The sequence below is a fragment of the Monodelphis domestica genome, chromosome 7 (genome assembly GCF_027887165.1).
Source record: "Monodelphis domestica isolate mMonDom1 chromosome 7, mMonDom1.pri, whole genome shotgun sequence".
NCBI classification, from domain to species: Eukaryota; Metazoa; Chordata; class Mammalia; order Didelphimorphia; family Didelphidae; genus Monodelphis; species Monodelphis domestica.
The window spans coordinates 284,132,209-284,151,553 of NC_077233.1; the positions used below are offsets into that span (position 1 = coordinate 284,132,209).

A 19,345-nucleotide genomic window follows, 5' to 3' on the forward strand; every position below is an offset into this window, starting at 1 on the left:
TGTCTCTCCCTCCCTCCCTCTCTCCCTCCCTCCTTCCCTCCCTCTCTCTCTGTCTCTCTCTCTGTCTCTCTCCCTCCCTCTCTCTCTGTCTCTCTATCTCTCTGTCTCCCTCCCTCTCTCTCTCTCTCTCTCTCTCTCTCTCTCTCTCTCTCCCTCTCTCTTTCTCTCTCTGTCTCTCTCCCTCTCTCTCTCCTGTTACACTGAATTCATTACATGAATTAAAAATTCTTCTCCAGATGACTCCTTCCTGCCTTTCCAGTCTTCTCGCACTTTACCCTGTTCTGTGCACTCTCTGTTCCAATAACGCTGATTTACTTGTAGTTCCTACCACGTTTGCCCTCTCCATGGGTTTGTACCAGGGTTTTCCTGAATGCCCCTGTGCTCAGCAGTGTTCCAGACACACAATCAGCACTTAATCAATCTTGTTGACATGACATAACACGGCATTACTTGACTAGAGGGACATTATTGCTTTGTCCAAGGACATAAAGGGCTTTCATGAAGAAGATGGATTAGACATTTTCTTGCCCATCTCCAACAGGCAGAACTAGTAGAAATGTGTGGAAAATAAAAGCAAACACATTCAGGCTTTATAGCCTTCTTATTGAAACTTCCTAACAATTAAACTGTCCATGGATGTGCTATTAATTGTTTGGCAACCATCTTTCTTGGAAACGTAAATGAATATTATATAGGCAAGCATATATGACCTGCTTTTAGTCGGTTATGAAATTTTCTCATCACTTTCCTAAGTCGAGAGAATCCAAAAAGCTCTCTGCAGTGTTTATAAGATCACTTTCTCAGCTTACAAATGAATACATGAACGTTCAGATGTTCGGTACTGAACTGGAATGTGACAGAAATGGTTTGAAAACACTGATGCAAAATATGCTTTCTAGAAGTCAACACTTGGGTCTCCTGAGTTCACTAGAGCGGACTCCATTACGCCTCTGAAGCTATCCCAGGATGGAATAGACTGCCGGAAGAAAAGGTGGCTTCCACCCCAGAGGAATTTATGAGGAAATGTGTTAGGTCGATTGTCACGAGGATTTGTTTTGGACATGGTCTGGGCTGGACCTCCTGTCCCTAGGCTGGACTCTCAATCTACTGAAGCACTCAGCTGCCCCCTTATCATACCTTTTAAAAACTTGCAACTGACACGATGAGAGATCAAGAATTATTTCATAACATGTTCAAGAGAGATATTAGGTTCTTGTGTTTTCAAGGAGCTAGATAGTTCTTTCCTCCTGAACCAAAATAGCCTTAGGATTTAATAGTTGTTGCAGATTTTCTTTTTGAAATTCCCCTCATTATTCTGAGAAAGGCAATGCATGAGGGAAATCCCCATGAGGATATAGTTTTCTAAACTGTTTATAAGATCACTTTCTCAATTTGTAAATCAATAAGTGAAAGCTGAGTTGTTCTGTGCTTCTCCCAGGACTTTAGTACTGCACTGGAGTGTAACAGAGATGGTTTTAAAACACTGGCACAAAACAGAAGTTCTCTAAGAGTTAACCATGCAGTCTTTTAAAATATACTTTAGCACTAAAGTATCCAAACGGGAGGGATGCAGATCTATCTAAGAGGAATCAACATTTTCCCTATAATATTTTTTCCACCCCCCACCACCCACCGTGGATCTTATCTGATAGGAGATAGTTTGAGGTTCCTTTCATTACCAATAAACAGCCACATATTCTTCAGGGGAAGAATGAAGAGAATGAATTATTGCCATACACATACTCACTGCACTGTAAACAGATGCATAACCTACAGGAGGGAACTGGTTTCCTGTCTAGAAGAGAACTAAAGCAATGTAAAATGTTAATGTTCACACACTGGTGTCATTGAGTAGAGTGCAAATGAGAACTGTCTCACAGAGGTTGTACAGTAAGTTCAAAAGGAATCAAAATATCTGACCCTCTATAGCGCTCCTCATAGGTGTCTTTTTGGTGGTTTTTCAAATGATCCCAGGATCAATGTTAGATGAAACTTACAATGTAAAGCAGAAAGGTGATCGGGAATCAGGTGATCAAACGCTTGACATCGGTTCTGGACCTATCATCCCAGTGTTGGTATTTTTTTTTTTCTGAAAGATGTTTCAGAGAGGAATCAGCCTGCATGACAGCCAAAGAAAGCACATTACCTGATAGAAAAGAAAAAAAAACAATTTTTTGAAATTATGAATCCTAAGGACAATTCTTATTCTTTAGAACAGGTCAAATGATATATTCTAATAATTATCTTCCACTTTAGTAAGCTTTATGTTCCACTAAAATCTGTCCCCAAGGCCTCATTGTGGAATGGAGATGTCCTTAAGTCTTTGTGTGTCATTGGAGTGAAGATCTGGCAGATTCTATCAATCTGCTTTGAAAAATACCCATATCAATTGTGCAAAGACCATATTAGATCATCACTCATAGGATGACTATCATGTAATTAGGACCCAGAGTTGGAAGGAACATTGGAGGTTATTGATGAGATGAGAAAACTGAGGACCATAAAGTTGAAGTGATGTTTCCCAAGATCAAACAGATAATAAACACCAGATCTTATGGGAAGAAAGGTAGGGAGAGGGTTGGGGAGCAGGGAGAGAGAGAGAGAGAAAATATTTCTCCCATTACATTCCAATTTCATTATTTCTTAGTAAAATATGCATAAATGAGAGGGGGAAAGACAGAGACTGAAACAGAGACAGAAATATAGGGACAGAAAGTAATTTTATTTCTTATGTTATTGGGTCTTTACTATTTTTAATACAAACTTACCCTTAAAAAAGCATTAATGATCTATACATACATAATTCTTAGTAACCTACTGAACTTTGTCCTCTTTTGTTTCTTTCTCCCATCTTTTTCTGTAATTTTTAAAGGTAGAATTTTATTTATCTACACCTATTATCTACCCCTACTACCACCACTTTCCTTTCTGTACTTTGAAGGGAAGTTGCCACAATTCAAAGTACACATTTAATTCATGGGTTTCTGTTGTTATTTCTCCACATTCTTTGTTTCATCTTCCGTAACAATTTGCATATATATGGTACCATTATCTCGAATGGTCATGGTTTTGATTCTGTGAATCAAGAACAATACAGTGTGAGATGATGGAGTGACCTTTCTTTGTAGATTATTGGTCACAGCAACTTAACAAGATTGTCCATGAAGGTATGGAGCAAGTTATAATCTGATTCAATGAAGAGATTATCCATCTGGGATATCACAGACTCTTCATTTATACTTTTGTAAAATTTGACTTCCAATAAGAAAATAATGAGATACATACACTGTAAAAATATAGACATTAGTAATAAAATAGTAAAACTTCTGGGTTCATTCATTGGTTTTTGAAAAATGCTCAAATAGAAAGAGTACTAGATCCCAGACATTGTAACATGCTGGTCATGTCACCTTGTAGAAGTCTTTTAACTTATCCAAGTCTCTGAGTCTCTAATCCATAAAATACTGATAATATGTGCACTACTTTGCTTATTTTTGTGATCATATTAATGTGCTTTGCAAACTTTCAAATACTATAGAAATGGATACTGCTATCATTTAGAGAAGGGTAACCAGAACATTTTTTTGAAAGAAAAACCTACTTTTTTATTTTCTCCCAGTAAGAAGAATGATGAAATAAAGTACTTAAGTAGAAGACTATTTCCATATAGGAGGGGATAAAGGATCCTGTCCATACTTGCCTTCTTTTCTTCAGTAGAAATCTTATGAAAATAATCTCCTAATTAAGCCTTGGAGATGTGGAAATGGAGTTAATAGAAACTATCTTGGACACCTACAGGTAAAACTTTGAGATTCCTGTGAATCTTTTGATCCATTAGAAAAATAACTGACCAGCCAAAAGCAGTAGCTAGGAAATTTAGTGAAAGGACATTCTTTTTATTCCGAATCTTTGTACAATTCATGTAGAATCAAAAGTTTCCACTTCATTGATTTATTTTCCTGATCCTTACTAGACGTACTTACCCTTCTATAATAGTGGTTGGCAAAGAAAATGTCCACATTTACTAATTCTCTTGAGGAAAAGGGCTATCATTTCAAATCCAAGCAGTCTTTTCTTATTGGCACCCTCGCTCATTTAGGAACTATATATGTTTTCTCCCTTGCTCACTTAAGCCTTTAGTAGAGAAAAATTCTTGAAACATATCCACCAAAGTATCATTTGGGAGGGTAAAGTCTCCCAGATAATGGCACCAGATGTATGTATGTTCCTGTAAATAGTACCCACAGGAAGTGCTTATTGGTGTGTGGCCCACAGTGCATTTGCCAGTGGCTGGCTTATTGTCTGAATCTACAGCATCATTATTTGTTTTAGTGATGGTGCCCACAGAGCTGATGCCTGATAAGGCCAGTCAATTTCATTCTTTGTTAATTGCAGTAGACCCTAGAACCAAATATGATGCTTGGTCATGTGACAGTATTTCCTCTATTACTAAAAGGCCATATGCAGCATAGAAAACTTGTTTCAGAAATTTCCTTTGAGAGTTTTATCAGCATTTGAGTCTCTGTTATTATTCCTTAACATTGATGTGGCACATTTTCCAAAAGACGTTTAAAGTAACTTTTGGTGACTATTTTCAAATGACGAAATTAATTTCTTAGTCAAATGGCTTTTCAGAGGAATTAGCAAATCCACCTCCACTAAACAGGAGCATGAGAATGATTTAATTTGGCTTCGTTTAAAGCTTGTATAGTAAGCAGAGTCCAACACCTTCAAATGCTGTAGATCCTAATAAATCTGTGCTCCCAAACTGATGTAAGTGATATTATTCTTCTACCAACAACATATTGACAAATTCTCTGAATTCCACAGGCCTCTCACATATATGAAGACAATTAGTATGATAGAATTTAGCCTGAGAATTTTTTGGTGGTTGCAGTTATCACCCTCATTATTCTGTGGAACGCAGACATGTACCATTAAATTCAACAAACGTCTTAAAATGTAGGAATAAATAACCATCGTGGATCAAGATTCAATTGCAAAAGTTAAGAATGCCTCATTCTCAGAAATAGAACATGAGGGTCAGGCAAACATTGCACTCCATATTCTTGTGAAAAAAGGGTGTTTTTTATTATTTGGATTTGACAAATATAATTTCCATTTACAAGAAACAGAAAAAAGGACTATGTTTAACTACGATTTAACATTACATTTAGCTTATTTCCTTTATATTATAAATTTAATAGTTCTAAAATTGTGGTGCTTTTGTCTCCTAATGGAATTCCTTCTATTCCCTTCTATGCATTTACATAAAATGTGTATATATGTATGCACACCTATATTTCATTGACATTTTTTCTTTTCTTTTTTTGGAATAACTATTAATACTTCTCCCTTCACTTCAGAATTCACCTGACTCCCCATTGGGGGATGATGAAACTCCTTTATAACAATTAAGTATAACCAAGTTAAAAAACAAATTACCTACTGGTCATACCTGAGAATATGCCTCATTCTTCACTTACAGTCCATCATTTCTCAGTCAAGGAACTGGAAATATTCACTATCATTAGTCTTTGTAATCGTGGTTGGTCTTTGCACAAGAAAAGAGCCTTTAAGATCTTTAAAAGTTATTTTCCATATAGTGTTATATAGTCATGTATAAATTATTGTTTCTGTTCATTTCAGTCTGCTTCAGTACAAACAAATCTTTGCTGGTTTTGCTGAATCTATTCGGTTAGCCATTACTTAGAGCATAATAATCTTGTTTTTCATTCACATGTAATAATTTGTTCAAATTTTTCTTGATTAATGAACACTTTTATTGGCAATTTTTACTACAGTCAGAAGTTCAATTATGATATTTATGAATCAATTATGAAGTTTGCCCTGTGTCCTGCTGTAGTTCCCAGTTCTCCCAACAAAGCATAGTTGATCCTTAACTTTCCATATAATGAACCATGGTGAAAGAATGTATTCCCCTCTTGTCTTCTGACAGCTCTTGACCAAGTGATCAATTATGATCAGCTATGATCAATTATCATAGCTTGCTCTGCCTTGTTACCCTTCTGGAGTTGCCTAATTCAGAATACAACTCAACTTCCAGCTAGTTTCCCAAGACTTTTGCTAAATTTCTTAGCATGACCCTTCTTCCAGTGCTTGCAGACCCATTAACCAGAGTAACCTTTCTTTGAGTACTTATACAGGTTAGAAAAATAGAACACACATTTTTGGTCTGAACAAAATTCCTGTAAAATTGATTTCCATGTTTTTTAGCATTTCTTGTCAAAAGTGAACTACTTTTACTAACAATCTATCACTGTATTTTCCAAATACTTGGTTACCATCACTGAGTTCTATTTCTTTCTTATCTAATCTATTAGACTGATCTGTTTTTGGCATGTTTTAACCAATACCAGAACCTGGTTGATAACTAATTTAAAAGAAAAGTTTGAGGATGGACAGTACTATGCTGCCTTCAACCCACAATTTTTCTCACTATTTCCCTTGTGATTCTAAACGTTTTGTTTTTACAAATGGTTTTTGTTACTATTCTTTCTATTATTATCTCTTTGATGATGTGATTTCTGAAGTATTATTTCTATATACTAATATGGTATCATTTGTTTAAATTTTACCATACCTGAATCATTAGTAGTAAATTCCTTTCCATATATTATTTTTTCAAGATTAGTTTTAGTTGCATTTATATGAAACTTTTATATATCTTAGTAGGTTAACTGCTAGATATAGCAAAACTTTTAGTTTTTATGAATGGATTTTTAAAAAATCATTTCTTCTTTTTCTGTTCATTATTTTAATAGAAATACTCATGATTTCTGTTAACTCTCTAGTCCACTATGAAGCTATTTATTGTCTCTCCTAGTTTCTTCATGGATTCTCTGGATACTTTCACATACACCATCAAGATAAAAATATTTCTTATTCTCTTTGTATATATTGATTCATTTAAATGAGTTTTATTGCTACATCTATTTCTAAAAGGCATGTCAGATAGTAAATGGGAGGAAAGCTTTTTGCTTTACCAGTATTTGTCCTAGGAAACTTTCTAGTGTTTATTCATTGGATCTAAGAGGAACCATTAGTTTTAGATATATACTTTTATAATATTAAAGAAAGGCTAGAATGAAGGAATTTTAAAGGAAGCAATAGAGGGATATAGAATCAATTACAGGAGTAGAAGCTGACATATGGAAAAATCCAGTGACAACAAAGGTAAAGGCAATTCTTTGATAAACAAGAGACATTGTGGGAGTCTTTTATATTAAAACAAGATATTATATTCTATTTGTAGATTTTGGGAAGTCACTGAAGTTTTCTGAATAAATGAATGATATTGATTTATTATTATTAATAATTTAATATTATATTATACATTATTATTAATTTATTAATTGAAACATTCAACAAGAATTGAGTAAAGGCCTACAATATAAAAGGTACTAAGCAAAAATATTTATGGCCGTGCTTTGTGGTGGCAAAAAATCGGAAAATGAGGGGATACCCTTCAATTGGGGAATGGCTGAACAAACTGTGGTATATGTTGGTGATGGAATACTATTGTGCTCAAAGGAATAATGAACTGGAGGAATTCCATGGAGTCTGGAACAACCTCCAGGAAGTGATGCAGAGTGAGAGGAGCAGAACCAGGAAAACATTTAAATAGAGACTGATACCCTGTGGTACAACTGAATGTAATGCACTTTTCTACTAGCAGCAATGCAATGACCCAGGACAATTCTGAGAGACTTAAAAGAAACAACACTATCCACATTCAGAGAAAGAACTGTAGGAGTAGAAATACAGAAGCAAAAACAATTGCTTGATCACATGGGTTGATGGGGATATGACTGGGGATGTAGACTCTAAATGAACATCCTAATGCAAATATTAATGATATGGAAATAGGTCTTGATCAATGACACATGTAAAACCCAGTGCAATTGCTCATTAGCTATGGGGGCAGGAGAAGGAGGGGATTGAAAGAACATGTAACTACGGAAAAATATTCTAAATTAATTAATAATTTTTTCATTTAAAATAACTAAAATGAAAGGTACTCTGTCAGATATTTTGCATATACAGGCAAAAATGTAGTGTTCTCTGATATACAAAATAATGATTTAACTAGTTTATGGAGAAAAGAGATAATAAACAGCTAGGGCAGTTTGGAAAGTCTGAATAATCCAGGAAAAAATAATTAGGGAATGAACTCAGTTATTGTCAATGTGAGTAGAGAAAAGAAACAGAAAAAAAAAGTATACAACCAATTCAGTTGAGTAAGTGAGGAAGAAATAAAATTAAAGGTTACTCCAAGGTTTTAAGAGCATCTATGACCAGCTGTGTTGCACAATGGATAGAGTGGCAGGTCTGTAATCAGGAAGATTCATCTTCCTGAGTTCAAGTCTGGCATCAGATACTTACTAGCAGTGTGACCATTGGTAAGCCATTTAATTTTATTTTCCTTGGTTCTTTAACTGTAAAAGGGCAGAAGGAAAATGCAAACCACTGCAGTATCTTGGCTAAGTAAACCCCATAATGGAGTCAAGAAGAATCAGACAAGATTATCTAAGCCTGGACAATATCATCTACAGGAATGAAGATGTTAAAGAGCAGGTTTGGAGGGGAGGGCAAGTTTATTTGAGTAGCTCAGACGTATTTGACCATGCCCAGTTTTGCTGATATGGAAGAACACTTGAGGGGGGTTGGATCATGTCTAGATTGCTTTCCATAGAGGCCTTTGTGTTTCGTATTATGTGGTGGAGAGAAGCCTCCTTTGACTGGTGAGACCTCTTCACTGAACTTTTCTGACTCTGCTCTGCTCTAAGGTAAAGAGTAAAGATCCCAGTTCGGTCACAGCCAGAACAGGATTGACTAAACCAGTAAGAAGGAAAAGACATTCCTATCTATGCTCCCTCTCTTTTGTCTCAGACCCAAGAAGTGAGACTGGGAATATTTGCTTCTGTTTTGTTTTGTCCTCAGTTTTGGGTATTGGAGATAATCCAAACAGAGCCCAGGTGTTGGAGCTCTGGTGACTTTGGAGCCTGAATTGCAAGTGGAAGGGTAAAGCCAGCTAGCCTAGCATGGAAGTTCTGGGAGGCCAGATGCCTGGGACTTAAGCCATAGAGGGATTTGGAATTTGCTCTTGGGATTTTGCTCTGCAGTATGTGACCTCTACTCTGAACCTAATCCTCTTTCCTCTGCTGGAAACTAAGGAGGCACAGTGGAAGATCTGATCTTCCCTGGATTTGATGAGAAAGTTTGAATGCTTTAACTTGTAAATTTTGAAGTTAATACTTCTTTATAAATACTAATCAAACTGGTGGTGGCTAAATGAAAGGAATGAGAGCCACACGTATTATTTTGTTTACTTTATATGAAAGACTGAATTCAACTTTGTGAATGGTGTTTGTCACCAGAACAACTAGGACATTCAGGCAGACAAACTTATTAATAGTTAAATCAATCAATTTAAAAAAGATTAAATGATTTCTAGAAAAAATTGGAGCTTAAGATTTGAAAGTTATCTACATAGAATCATGATGAAATAACCTCAGATTTCCTCGGGGACTTCAAATTCTGAGATTCTTTAAATAAACAAACATAGATGGAATTGCCAATGGAGAGAGTGTAGAGGGATAAGATCAAGAGTTTCAGAGATCACTTTCATTAAAGTCTCAGAGGATGATAGACCTTCTTAAGTCTACACAGTGGTTCCTGTGCATTTCTTTGTCTATACAAATGATTCCCAAAACTGTATACCTAGATCTCACTTTTCTCTCAAAGTCTAGAGCCACATTTCCAACTGACTGGACAATCCCACCTTTGAATCCTATAAGCAGTTCAAATTCAACATGTCCAAAATAGAAATTATTACTTCCCCCCTTAACTTTCCTATATTCTGTCAAAGCCACCACCATTTTCTAGTCCCCCCACTTGAAAAGCTAGGAGACACCAGCTCATAGTTGTAGAGCTGCATAGATGTAGACCTCAGAGGTCACCAACTTCAGTCTTCTTATTTCATAGATCATGAAACTACGACTAAAGGATTTTAAGTAACTTGCTAAAGGTACTTGTAGAGTAAGTTTTAGGTGACCGACATGAACATATCTTTTATCTCCTAACCAGTTTTCTCTTTCTACCTTTACCTTCTGGTCTCTTCAACTTCCCACTACTCCTGACTCTTCAATCAGTTGCCAGTTATTACAGATGACACTTTCTTAGCATTTCCCATATCCTGTTCTTTCATCCTTCAAACCACACCAATATTGAGAAGATTTCAAAGAAAGAGGAAAGTTCTACTCAGATTTTTGCTGCAGTGAAAGATTGACAAAAAACTCAAGCCACACCCTTGCCTGGTCAGGAGATCCAGATCTTCTTAATTTCTTAGAAAACGACGAAGGTCTCAGGTAAATGTGAAAGAGAACTTATCTGTTCTGCAGATTCTTATGCAGTCCCCTAAAGTAGTTTTTACCTTTGGAGGGAAGTGTAATAAATACAATAGACGATTTAAGATTCTTATATTGGCTTATTTTTATCCACAATATTGAATTCTTTTTGAAAAGTATTTTTATTGGATAAAATAAGCATCTGTTCTATTGCTGACATCCACTCTGTACATTTTGATGTGAACCTGAGCCATACCTCAGCTTTGTTTTAAACTTCCCTTGAGAATGAGAATCATGATGCCCACGCCAGGCTCTTCCCCCAAATGAATTCCTTTCTATGTGAGTCCAGAGAAGATCCTCTTGTGGGAGAAGATTTAATATTTTGTTAAACTATCTCAGACTCTTGTGGAGAAGATGAAAGGATGTGGACTAGACACTAATATAATTAGATTCTGAACTGGCTCGACTCAAAGAGTAGTTATTAATGTTTTAATGTCCGTGTGGCAGGAAGTGAGTGTTTCAAGAGTCTGTCACTGGGCTGTTTAACATTTTATCAGTGACTCAGATAAAGAGGAGTTAGGATGCTCATCAAATATGCAGCTGACATCTAGCTGGAACAATAGGCAACATGCTGAATGGCAGACAGAGTCAAGATCCAAAGTAATTTGGAAAGGCAAGAGCATTGAGCTTCTTAGAAGTTGAAATCCGTAAGGATAACTATAAACTCTTAGTCCCAGGTCCAAAAGAATTATTTCACTAATACTAATGAGCGATTCACAGTCTGTCAGAAAATATGATGGGTGATGTGTTATAGAGGATTATAGGCTTCATATGAAGTAGTTATAATACGGCAAGAAAATGAACATAAAATAAAAATCTAATGGGGTCTGGTTATACCCCAAACAAACAAACAAATATAGTTTCCAAGAATAAAGAAGTTATAGCATTTCATCTTACCTCGCCGGGAATATCACATTCAGTTAAGAAGGACATTAATATCATGGAAATTGCCTGGAGGAGAGTAACCAAATGATAAAGGCCCTTGAATACATGGCAGTTACAGGAGTGGAGATGTTTAAGATGGAAGAGAGAAGACTGAGAAGCTTTATGATACCTGCATCCATGTACATGCAGGTCTATCATGTCAGGGAGAGAGTGAAGCCACTTTATTTGTTCTCACAAGGCAGTACTAGGAGCAGTGGTTACCCAGCAGCCCAGAAGCAAATTTATATTTGAGTTGGGGGAAAAAACAAAAAGATAAACATTGAAATAATTACAGGGGTTCATAAATGTAAAGGAGTGACAAGGGAGGACGTAAATCCGTCCCCTCTGGAGGTCTTCTAACAGGAAATATAGGACCACTTGAGAGGTATATTACAGTGAGAAATCCTCCACGGAAATGAATGACCTCTGAGGATTTTTACAATTCTCAAGAAACTTTAATTTTGCTCTATAACCATGTAAAGGCAGAGTGCCTTGGATTTATATTTGAGCACTGAGCAGTTCGTCTCCTATAGTAGGGGGTTGATAAATGCTAATTGATTGATTAATGAACAGTAAATAGAGGATGGGAAAAGTGATGACGATGAGAAGTAAGAAAAGATACAGGACAATATTCTGAATAGAGGAAACTGCAGGCTTACAAATAAGCACCTTAAACTGACTCTTTTTACTTACAGTCATTAAAGAAAAAGACTTCCTTTTTCAAAGTCATCAATGGATGCAATTTCTTCCATGACTGGACTGAACTAGATAGAGTTATAATTTGGTCTACCTCTCCCTGGGCTTATTCCCAGGGAGGAGTTTTTCTCTTCTTTTTGGATTCATTCATTGTCCATCACAGTCTATTTAATCTCTCTGAACCTATTGACCTTGGTAACAAGCCCCCACTTGTGGCAAGTACTATGTGCCACCTCCCATATGAGGCATGTGAATACCTTTTGTGTGACTGAAAAGAGACAGAAGAGACATCTATATCTTCTTCCTTCCCACCATTCTCCAGAAGAAACTTTGTTCCATGCCAGTAGGGTAAGTAGGAAGATAAGGGGCAAAGGTTGCCATTCTGCTCCCTTAAATATTTTTAATCTATTGGATTTCAGTTTCAACTTCAAGTTAATTTTCTATTGCTTATTCAATATTAGGGAAGAGGGAAGACCCCCAAGTTCTATATCTGAGGCTTGATTCTTTTGCCTTTGAATACCAACTCGACAATAAAAATACATATAAATATTGGGGGAACTGGGTGGCTTAGTGGATTGAGAACCAGTCCTAAAGACAAAATATTCTGGGTTCAAATCTAGCCTCAGATACTTCCTGGATGTGTGACCCTGGACAAATCACTTAACCCCAAAATCCTAATTCCCTATTGCTCATCTACCTTGTAATTAATATTTTAACATTGATACTAAGTCAAAAGATAAGGGTGTATTTTTTTTTCCTTTTGAAGTAATGGTTGTTTCAGGGATTGTATCCAGGAAAACAGAAATAAAATTAAATCATATATTTTTCTAGGAAAATATTGTCCAAGAAGTAATGTTTGTCAAGAAAGCCAAGATATATCTATCAAAAACTTACCAAGGAAACCAGACTGTGAGCTCAATTAAACTACTTTGATGTATTCATCAGGGATAGTAACACAGAATGGAAATAAGACTTTAATTTAGGTCAGTTTAGACATAGATCAGAGAAGAAAAATGGATTTAGTAGAAATATAGTAGGACAATTCAAAAAAGAAAGTGACGATAAGTTAAATATAGCCACAGCAAACTGTGATCCTCCATATTAGAAAAATTCAAGAAGAAATGTATTTATATGATGGACATATACTTGGGGTCTGGCAAGGTTTAATCACCTTTTTGAATACTTTTAATCATCAGAGCCTACCCAATTGGTGTCCTGATGGTAGTATTTTGTTTTTGTAAAGTGGGTCTTACTGATTGTATGATTACCAAGTCTTATAGACCCCCAAATGCCTAAGAGACAGTTTTTAGTTCTCCAAAATGTTTTTGCTGTGAAATTCAGAAAGAAAGATAATGTTTTTGGTATTTTTTGGGTATTCTATGGGAATGTCCATATTGATATGAAGCCAGACAGATTCAAGAGGTTCCTCTACTCTTAGAATTAACAGAATTAGGGTCATAAATTCTATGTAGCAGACAAAAACACCTGGTCAGTGGTAAAGTATGGGAAATCTTTTTTTTGCTATGCCATTTTATTTTGGACAGCTCTCAAAGTTGTTTTTTTTTTAATTTTTAATTGATTAATTAAGAATATATTTCCATGACTACTTAATTCATGTTCTACCCCTGCCCTTTTCCCACTCCCTTCCTGTAGCCAGCATTCAATTTCACTGGGTTTTACATGTGTCATTGATCAAGATCTATTTCCATATTATTGATATTTGCAGTAGGGTGATTGTTTATGGGGGATCATTTTTGAGAATGGAATTTTCCTTATGAAAAGTAATTCATTTTTTCTTTATGATGATGAATTTAATATTTGCATGTTAGTATGTCATATGCTTTGCTTTCAACACATTTTATAGATTTTGAAGATCACATTTCCTTTTGACAACAAGAAAAAAACTACAGAATTATTACCTTTTTTCTTGCTTTTTCTGGAATATATTTGACCAAATGATAAATACCATAAACTTCTCAATAGTAAACTTTTCTTTTAATTCAAAAATAAAATGAGCATTTTCATTTCCAAAGAAAAAGAAGATTGTACATAAATGAAGTCACAAACTTCATTATTTTGTTTAGCTTGCTTTTATTCATATCTAGATAATAAATTGAGATCATAAGTGTCCCAGCCCCTTTTTCATCCTCCCCATATCAAAACAGGTGTCATCTGGGAGACCAACATATTCATATAATTAAGACTTTCATGTTTTGCATTTAAGTTTACTTTCTGAAGGTAACATTCACCATTTATTCTTCCAATAATGGTTCTACTATTCCAATGGTTCTACTTCCAATAATCTTGGTTCTACTAACTTCACTGTTTATTATCTTGTGTAGTTCTTTCAAATATTTTTTTTAAATTGGCCTATTCATTGCTTCTTATGGTGTAATAGTATTTCATCACAATCATGTACCACAATTTGTTTAGCCATTGCCCAATTGATGGGCACTCCTTCAATTTCTAATTCTTGGTTGCTACCAAGAAAGCTATTACAAATATTTTGGAATGTAAGGATTATTTTCCGTTTTCCCATAAACTCACTTGGAAACAAATCCAGAAATGTTATTGCTGGGTCTAAGGATATACACAGTTTTATAATTCTCTGGGTATAATTCCAAATTGTTCTCCAAAATGGTTGGATCTGTTCACAGCTCTACCAACAATGTAATAGTTTCCCCATTTTTCCACAATCCCTTCAACATTTCATTTGGCCCTTTTGTCACTTTAGTGAGTCAGATGGGTGTTAGATAATATCTTAGCATGGTTTTGGTTTATATTTCTCTAATCAGTAGTGATTTAGCACATTTTTTCATGTATCTAGATATGGTTTTGATTTCTTCAACTGAAAACTGTTCATATATTTTAACCATTTATGAATTGAGATAATGGCTTTTATATTTTTTAAATCTGACAGAGTTATCTATATGTTTTAGATATGAAACCTCTACTGAGAAGCTCTATATAAATTTTCCCAGATATTTTGCTTTCTTTCTAAACTTGGCAGCATTTCTTTTGTTTGTACAAAACCTTTTCAATTTAATGTGCTCAAAATTATTCATTTTACATTTCACAATGCTCATGGAAAGAAATTCTAAAGTAGTAGGAGTACCAGTGATGTTGAAAGTTTAGGCCATGAGGATAAAAAACAAAATATCCTTTTTAGGAAGGATATTTAGAACCAAAGAAAGATGCAAGAACTGGCACTATGGGTCTAATTAAAAGAATTTAACATGCAGCAACAAGGAGGAAAAGGTAATATAATTGAGAGATCTAGGGCAAATTACAATCAACTTAAAGAAATCATATTTGACCTAAGGAATCATAAGTAACTTCCTGACTACTCGGAATGCATCAAAATGTTGTTTAAGATTTTTTTTTCTGTAGATACAAAAAAAAAAAAACACCTGTTAAATTAATAGGAAAATAATTTTGTCAAAAGGCTTAATGGGAATTGAACTAGGTCAAGCAAAGAAAAAGGATCTGTTTTTTTCCAGGGAATTAGGAAGCACAACCAGATGGTAAAACCAAAATGAAAGATCCAGACAGGGCACTAGAAACTGGGATTTCTCAAGAAGAAGTTGTAAAGATTATAGTAAAATTTTTATTATCTTCATTTATCTCTGTATATACCATGCAGTGTATGGTGCAGTTATAGGGTAGGGCAGAAATGCCACTAGATAAAAAGAATGGAGAAAGACTAAGAAGCCAGAAGAAAACTAGTTTCTCTCTCTCTCTCTCTCTCTCTCTCTCTCTCTCTCTCTCTCTCTCTCTCTCTCTCTCTCTCTCTCTCTCTCTCTCTCTCTCTCTTTCTCTCCCTGTCTCTCTCTCTCTCTCTATCTCTTTCTGTCTCTCTCATTATTTCTGCTCTATCTCTTTTTGTCTTTTATAGGGAATGAATTAAGTTGAAGAAAACTTCTTGCAAGGACTCCCTTGATGATGTCCAATGTAACACAATACCCTAGAAGGAAGGCACAGAAAAATAAAAGTAGTAAGCTGCTAAAAATACAACACACTAAGAGGTGACATATGCTTTTTAATATTATTGTTTTATATATCTGTGTTTTTCTCAATCCTAAAAATTCTTTCCTGTTTGGCATCCAGGTATTTATTCAGTGATATATGAAGTTGTCTGTTTTTATTGTGAGGGTGGAAAACCTCTAATGAAGAGTAACATGGTGTGGGCTGATATTCAGATACAAAGGGCTGGATGTTTTAAACCTTTTCTTAGTAAAACAGATGCTTGTGTTTTCAATCCACAGTTCTTTTTTTGTTCCCTCTCCAATTCAATTAAATCCAACAAATGATTATTAAATGTCTACCAAATGCAAAAGAATAGTCACATCCTCAAGTAATGTATACTCTGCCAAGGAGTAATATATTTTGTACTAGAACAATAAAGGTTAGAGATAAAACATTCTTGGAATGGGACATCACGTAAAGTTTCATTGATGAAATGGCATCTGAGCTGAGCTACCTCATGGACAAAGATGGCTTTCTAGACTAGATAGAGATTCATGATTGCATATTGAGTCTGTGGCAAAGGAAATAATTCTGTTTTATTGAAATAAAGATTTCAGGCAGGCAAGTACATTGGAAGGTGAAATATGGGAGTGGTTTGGCTTTGACCCAATAGTACCACTACTAAGTCTGGAAAAAAAGGATCGACTTGCACAAAAATATTCATAGCAACTTTGTGTGTGTGTGTGTGTGTGTGTGTGTGTGTGTGTGTGTGTGTGTGTGTGTGTGGTGGCAAAAAAAATGGAAACTGAAAGGATTTCCATCAATTGGGGAATGGATGGAAAAGTTGTAGTATATGATTGTAATGGAATACTTTTGAGCTACAAGAAATAACAAATAAGATGATCACACACAAAAAAACCCTATAAAGATTTACATGAAGTGATATAAAATGAAGTAAACAGAACCAGAACAATGTTGTACACAATAAGAGCAATAATGCTTAATGATCAAGTGTGAATGACTCAACTATTATCAACAGTACAAGAATCTAGGACAACTTCAAAGGACTCATGAAGAAAAAACTATCCACCACCACAGAAGGAACTGATGGGATCTGAGTATAGATTGAAGAATGTCATTCTTCACTTTGCTTCATCCATTAATTTTTCTCTGGCATAAGCAATATGTATCTTCTTTCACATGATAAATGTGGAAATGTATATTGTGTGATAACTGATATACAATCTACATCATATTACCTATTATTTTGGAGAAAGGGAAGGAGTGGAAGTGAGGGAAAGAATATCAATCACAAAATGCCAGAAAATAATTATTAAAATTTCAACCAAAAATATTTATATCTGTGTTCTTCATGGCAGAAAAAAATTGGAAAAGGAGATGATGCCCATCAATTAGAGAATGGCTGAACAAATTGTGGTATATGTTGGTGATGGAATACTATTGTGCTCAAAGGAATAATAAAGTGGAGGAATTCCATTTAGACTGGAACAACCTCCAGGAAGTGATGCAGAGCGAAAGGAGCAGAACCAGGAGAACATTGTACACAGAGACTGATACACTGTGGTACAATCAATGTAATGGACTTCTCTACTAGCAGCAATGCAATGATCCAGGACAATTCTGAGGGATTTTGAGATTATGAGAAAGCACACCATCCACATCCCGAGAAAGAACTGTGGGAGTAGAAACACAGAAGAAAACCAACTACATGGGTATATAGACTCTAAATGATCACCCTGGTGCAATTATCAATAATAAGGAAATAGGTCTTGATCAATGATACATGTGAAACCCAGCGGAATTGCACATTGAGTATGGGGGATAGGAGGGACGCAGAGAGGAGAGGAGGGAAAGAACATGAATTATGTAACCATGGAAACACATACTAAATTAATTAAATAGAATTTTAAATCAAAAAATTAAATTAAATTAAAAATTGTTTCAACATGTTGATTTTTAAAAGAAATATGCACTTGTGTGTGTGTATATATAAGTATGTGTATGTAAATGGGATCTAACATATAGTGGTCTGAGATTCCAGGAAAAGAAGTTTATATTTTATGTGAATTAATAACAAGTTTTAAAAGTTTTTGAATTAGAAAGTCACAAAGGCAGACTTTTGCCTTAAGAAGCATATTAACATCAATATAGAGAACGGATGGGAAAGAGATCACTTTATAATTTTAAAAGTCTTGTCCCTGTGCCATTTCAACACAGAAATTCTCTGCACCAAGGAAATTATATGTTTGAATCATATATTTAGTTATTTAATATATCTGTGGGTATATGTGTAAACATTTAACATTGAACATATTTCTAACAGAATTCAATTCATTTGCATATTAAAAATAAATTTAAGAGAACTACATGGGGTACACAATTACATGACATGGTCAAAGGAACTTAGCTAGTTTCAAGTTTTACAGCAGAATGTCAATACAGGTTGTTTTAGATTTTAGTTTCCAGGCTTCTAACTGGTTGGTTTCTATTTCCACCCTGACTCACACCTCTCTATTTTTCCATCTTCCTCAATCCCCCAAATAATTTTCTTTAAAAAAAGCAGAGTGATTCAGAAGTCTAATCTCATTTTCATACTCTTTATACCCTACTGTGGTGGGGCAAAATATTTTAGCAATTACTATGATAGTCATGTGGAAACAGAGTCCTAGTTAATTTCTTGTAATGCTGATTCTAACTGATTAAAAGAACTGAGAACAGTTGGAATGTAATCACATGGTATCCATTAAATCAAGTTCTTAATAATCGTTTTTTTTTTAAATCCAGGTAATATACCATAAAGTGTTTATACTTAATAAAAAGTATTTTCAAGGCCAAAAATAAATTCTGCAAACATCTGCCCCCCTTGAATTTATTATATTTCTATTTGATTATTTATTTTTGAAGCATTGAATCTGTAGCTTGGCAAAAAGGGTATCATATATGAGAAAGGACAAATGAGGGACACAATATGATTTATTTTTTGTAATGGACTGGTGCTCCCACCATCCCAAGTCTTGTAGGATTTCCCTGCTAAAATGGAATGGCATATTGATCAAATTATCCTGTCCATTTAGATTGCTACACTTGGTAATGAATGTCTTTATAAATGATTGATTTTATGATAATTTATGCTAGGAAAAGAAAAGAACACACACACACATATATATGCACATATACATACACATATGTATATCTATGTCTATATCTATATCTATGTCTATATCTATATCTGTATCTATATCTATATCTATATCTATATCTATATCTATCTATCAATGCAGCTCCCCAGGTTTCTCTTTCATTCACTA

At 34.9% G+C, this 19,345-nt stretch overlaps 1 long non-coding RNA gene across 4 annotated transcripts in view; it reads right to left on the bottom strand.

Moving 5' to 3' along the window:
* Window positions 1-1,824: 1,824 nt before the first annotated feature.
* LOC103098075 (uncharacterized) overlaps window positions 1,825-19,345 on the bottom strand; it is a 99,642-nt gene continuing 82,121 nt past the window's right edge. For all 4 annotated transcript variants that reach the window (XR_008913266.1, XR_008913269.1, XR_008913268.1 and 1 more), the window contains one exon: window positions 1,825-2,146. This is a non-coding gene — a long non-coding RNA (uncharacterized LOC103098075). The remainder of the gene's footprint in view (window positions 2,147-19,345) is intronic.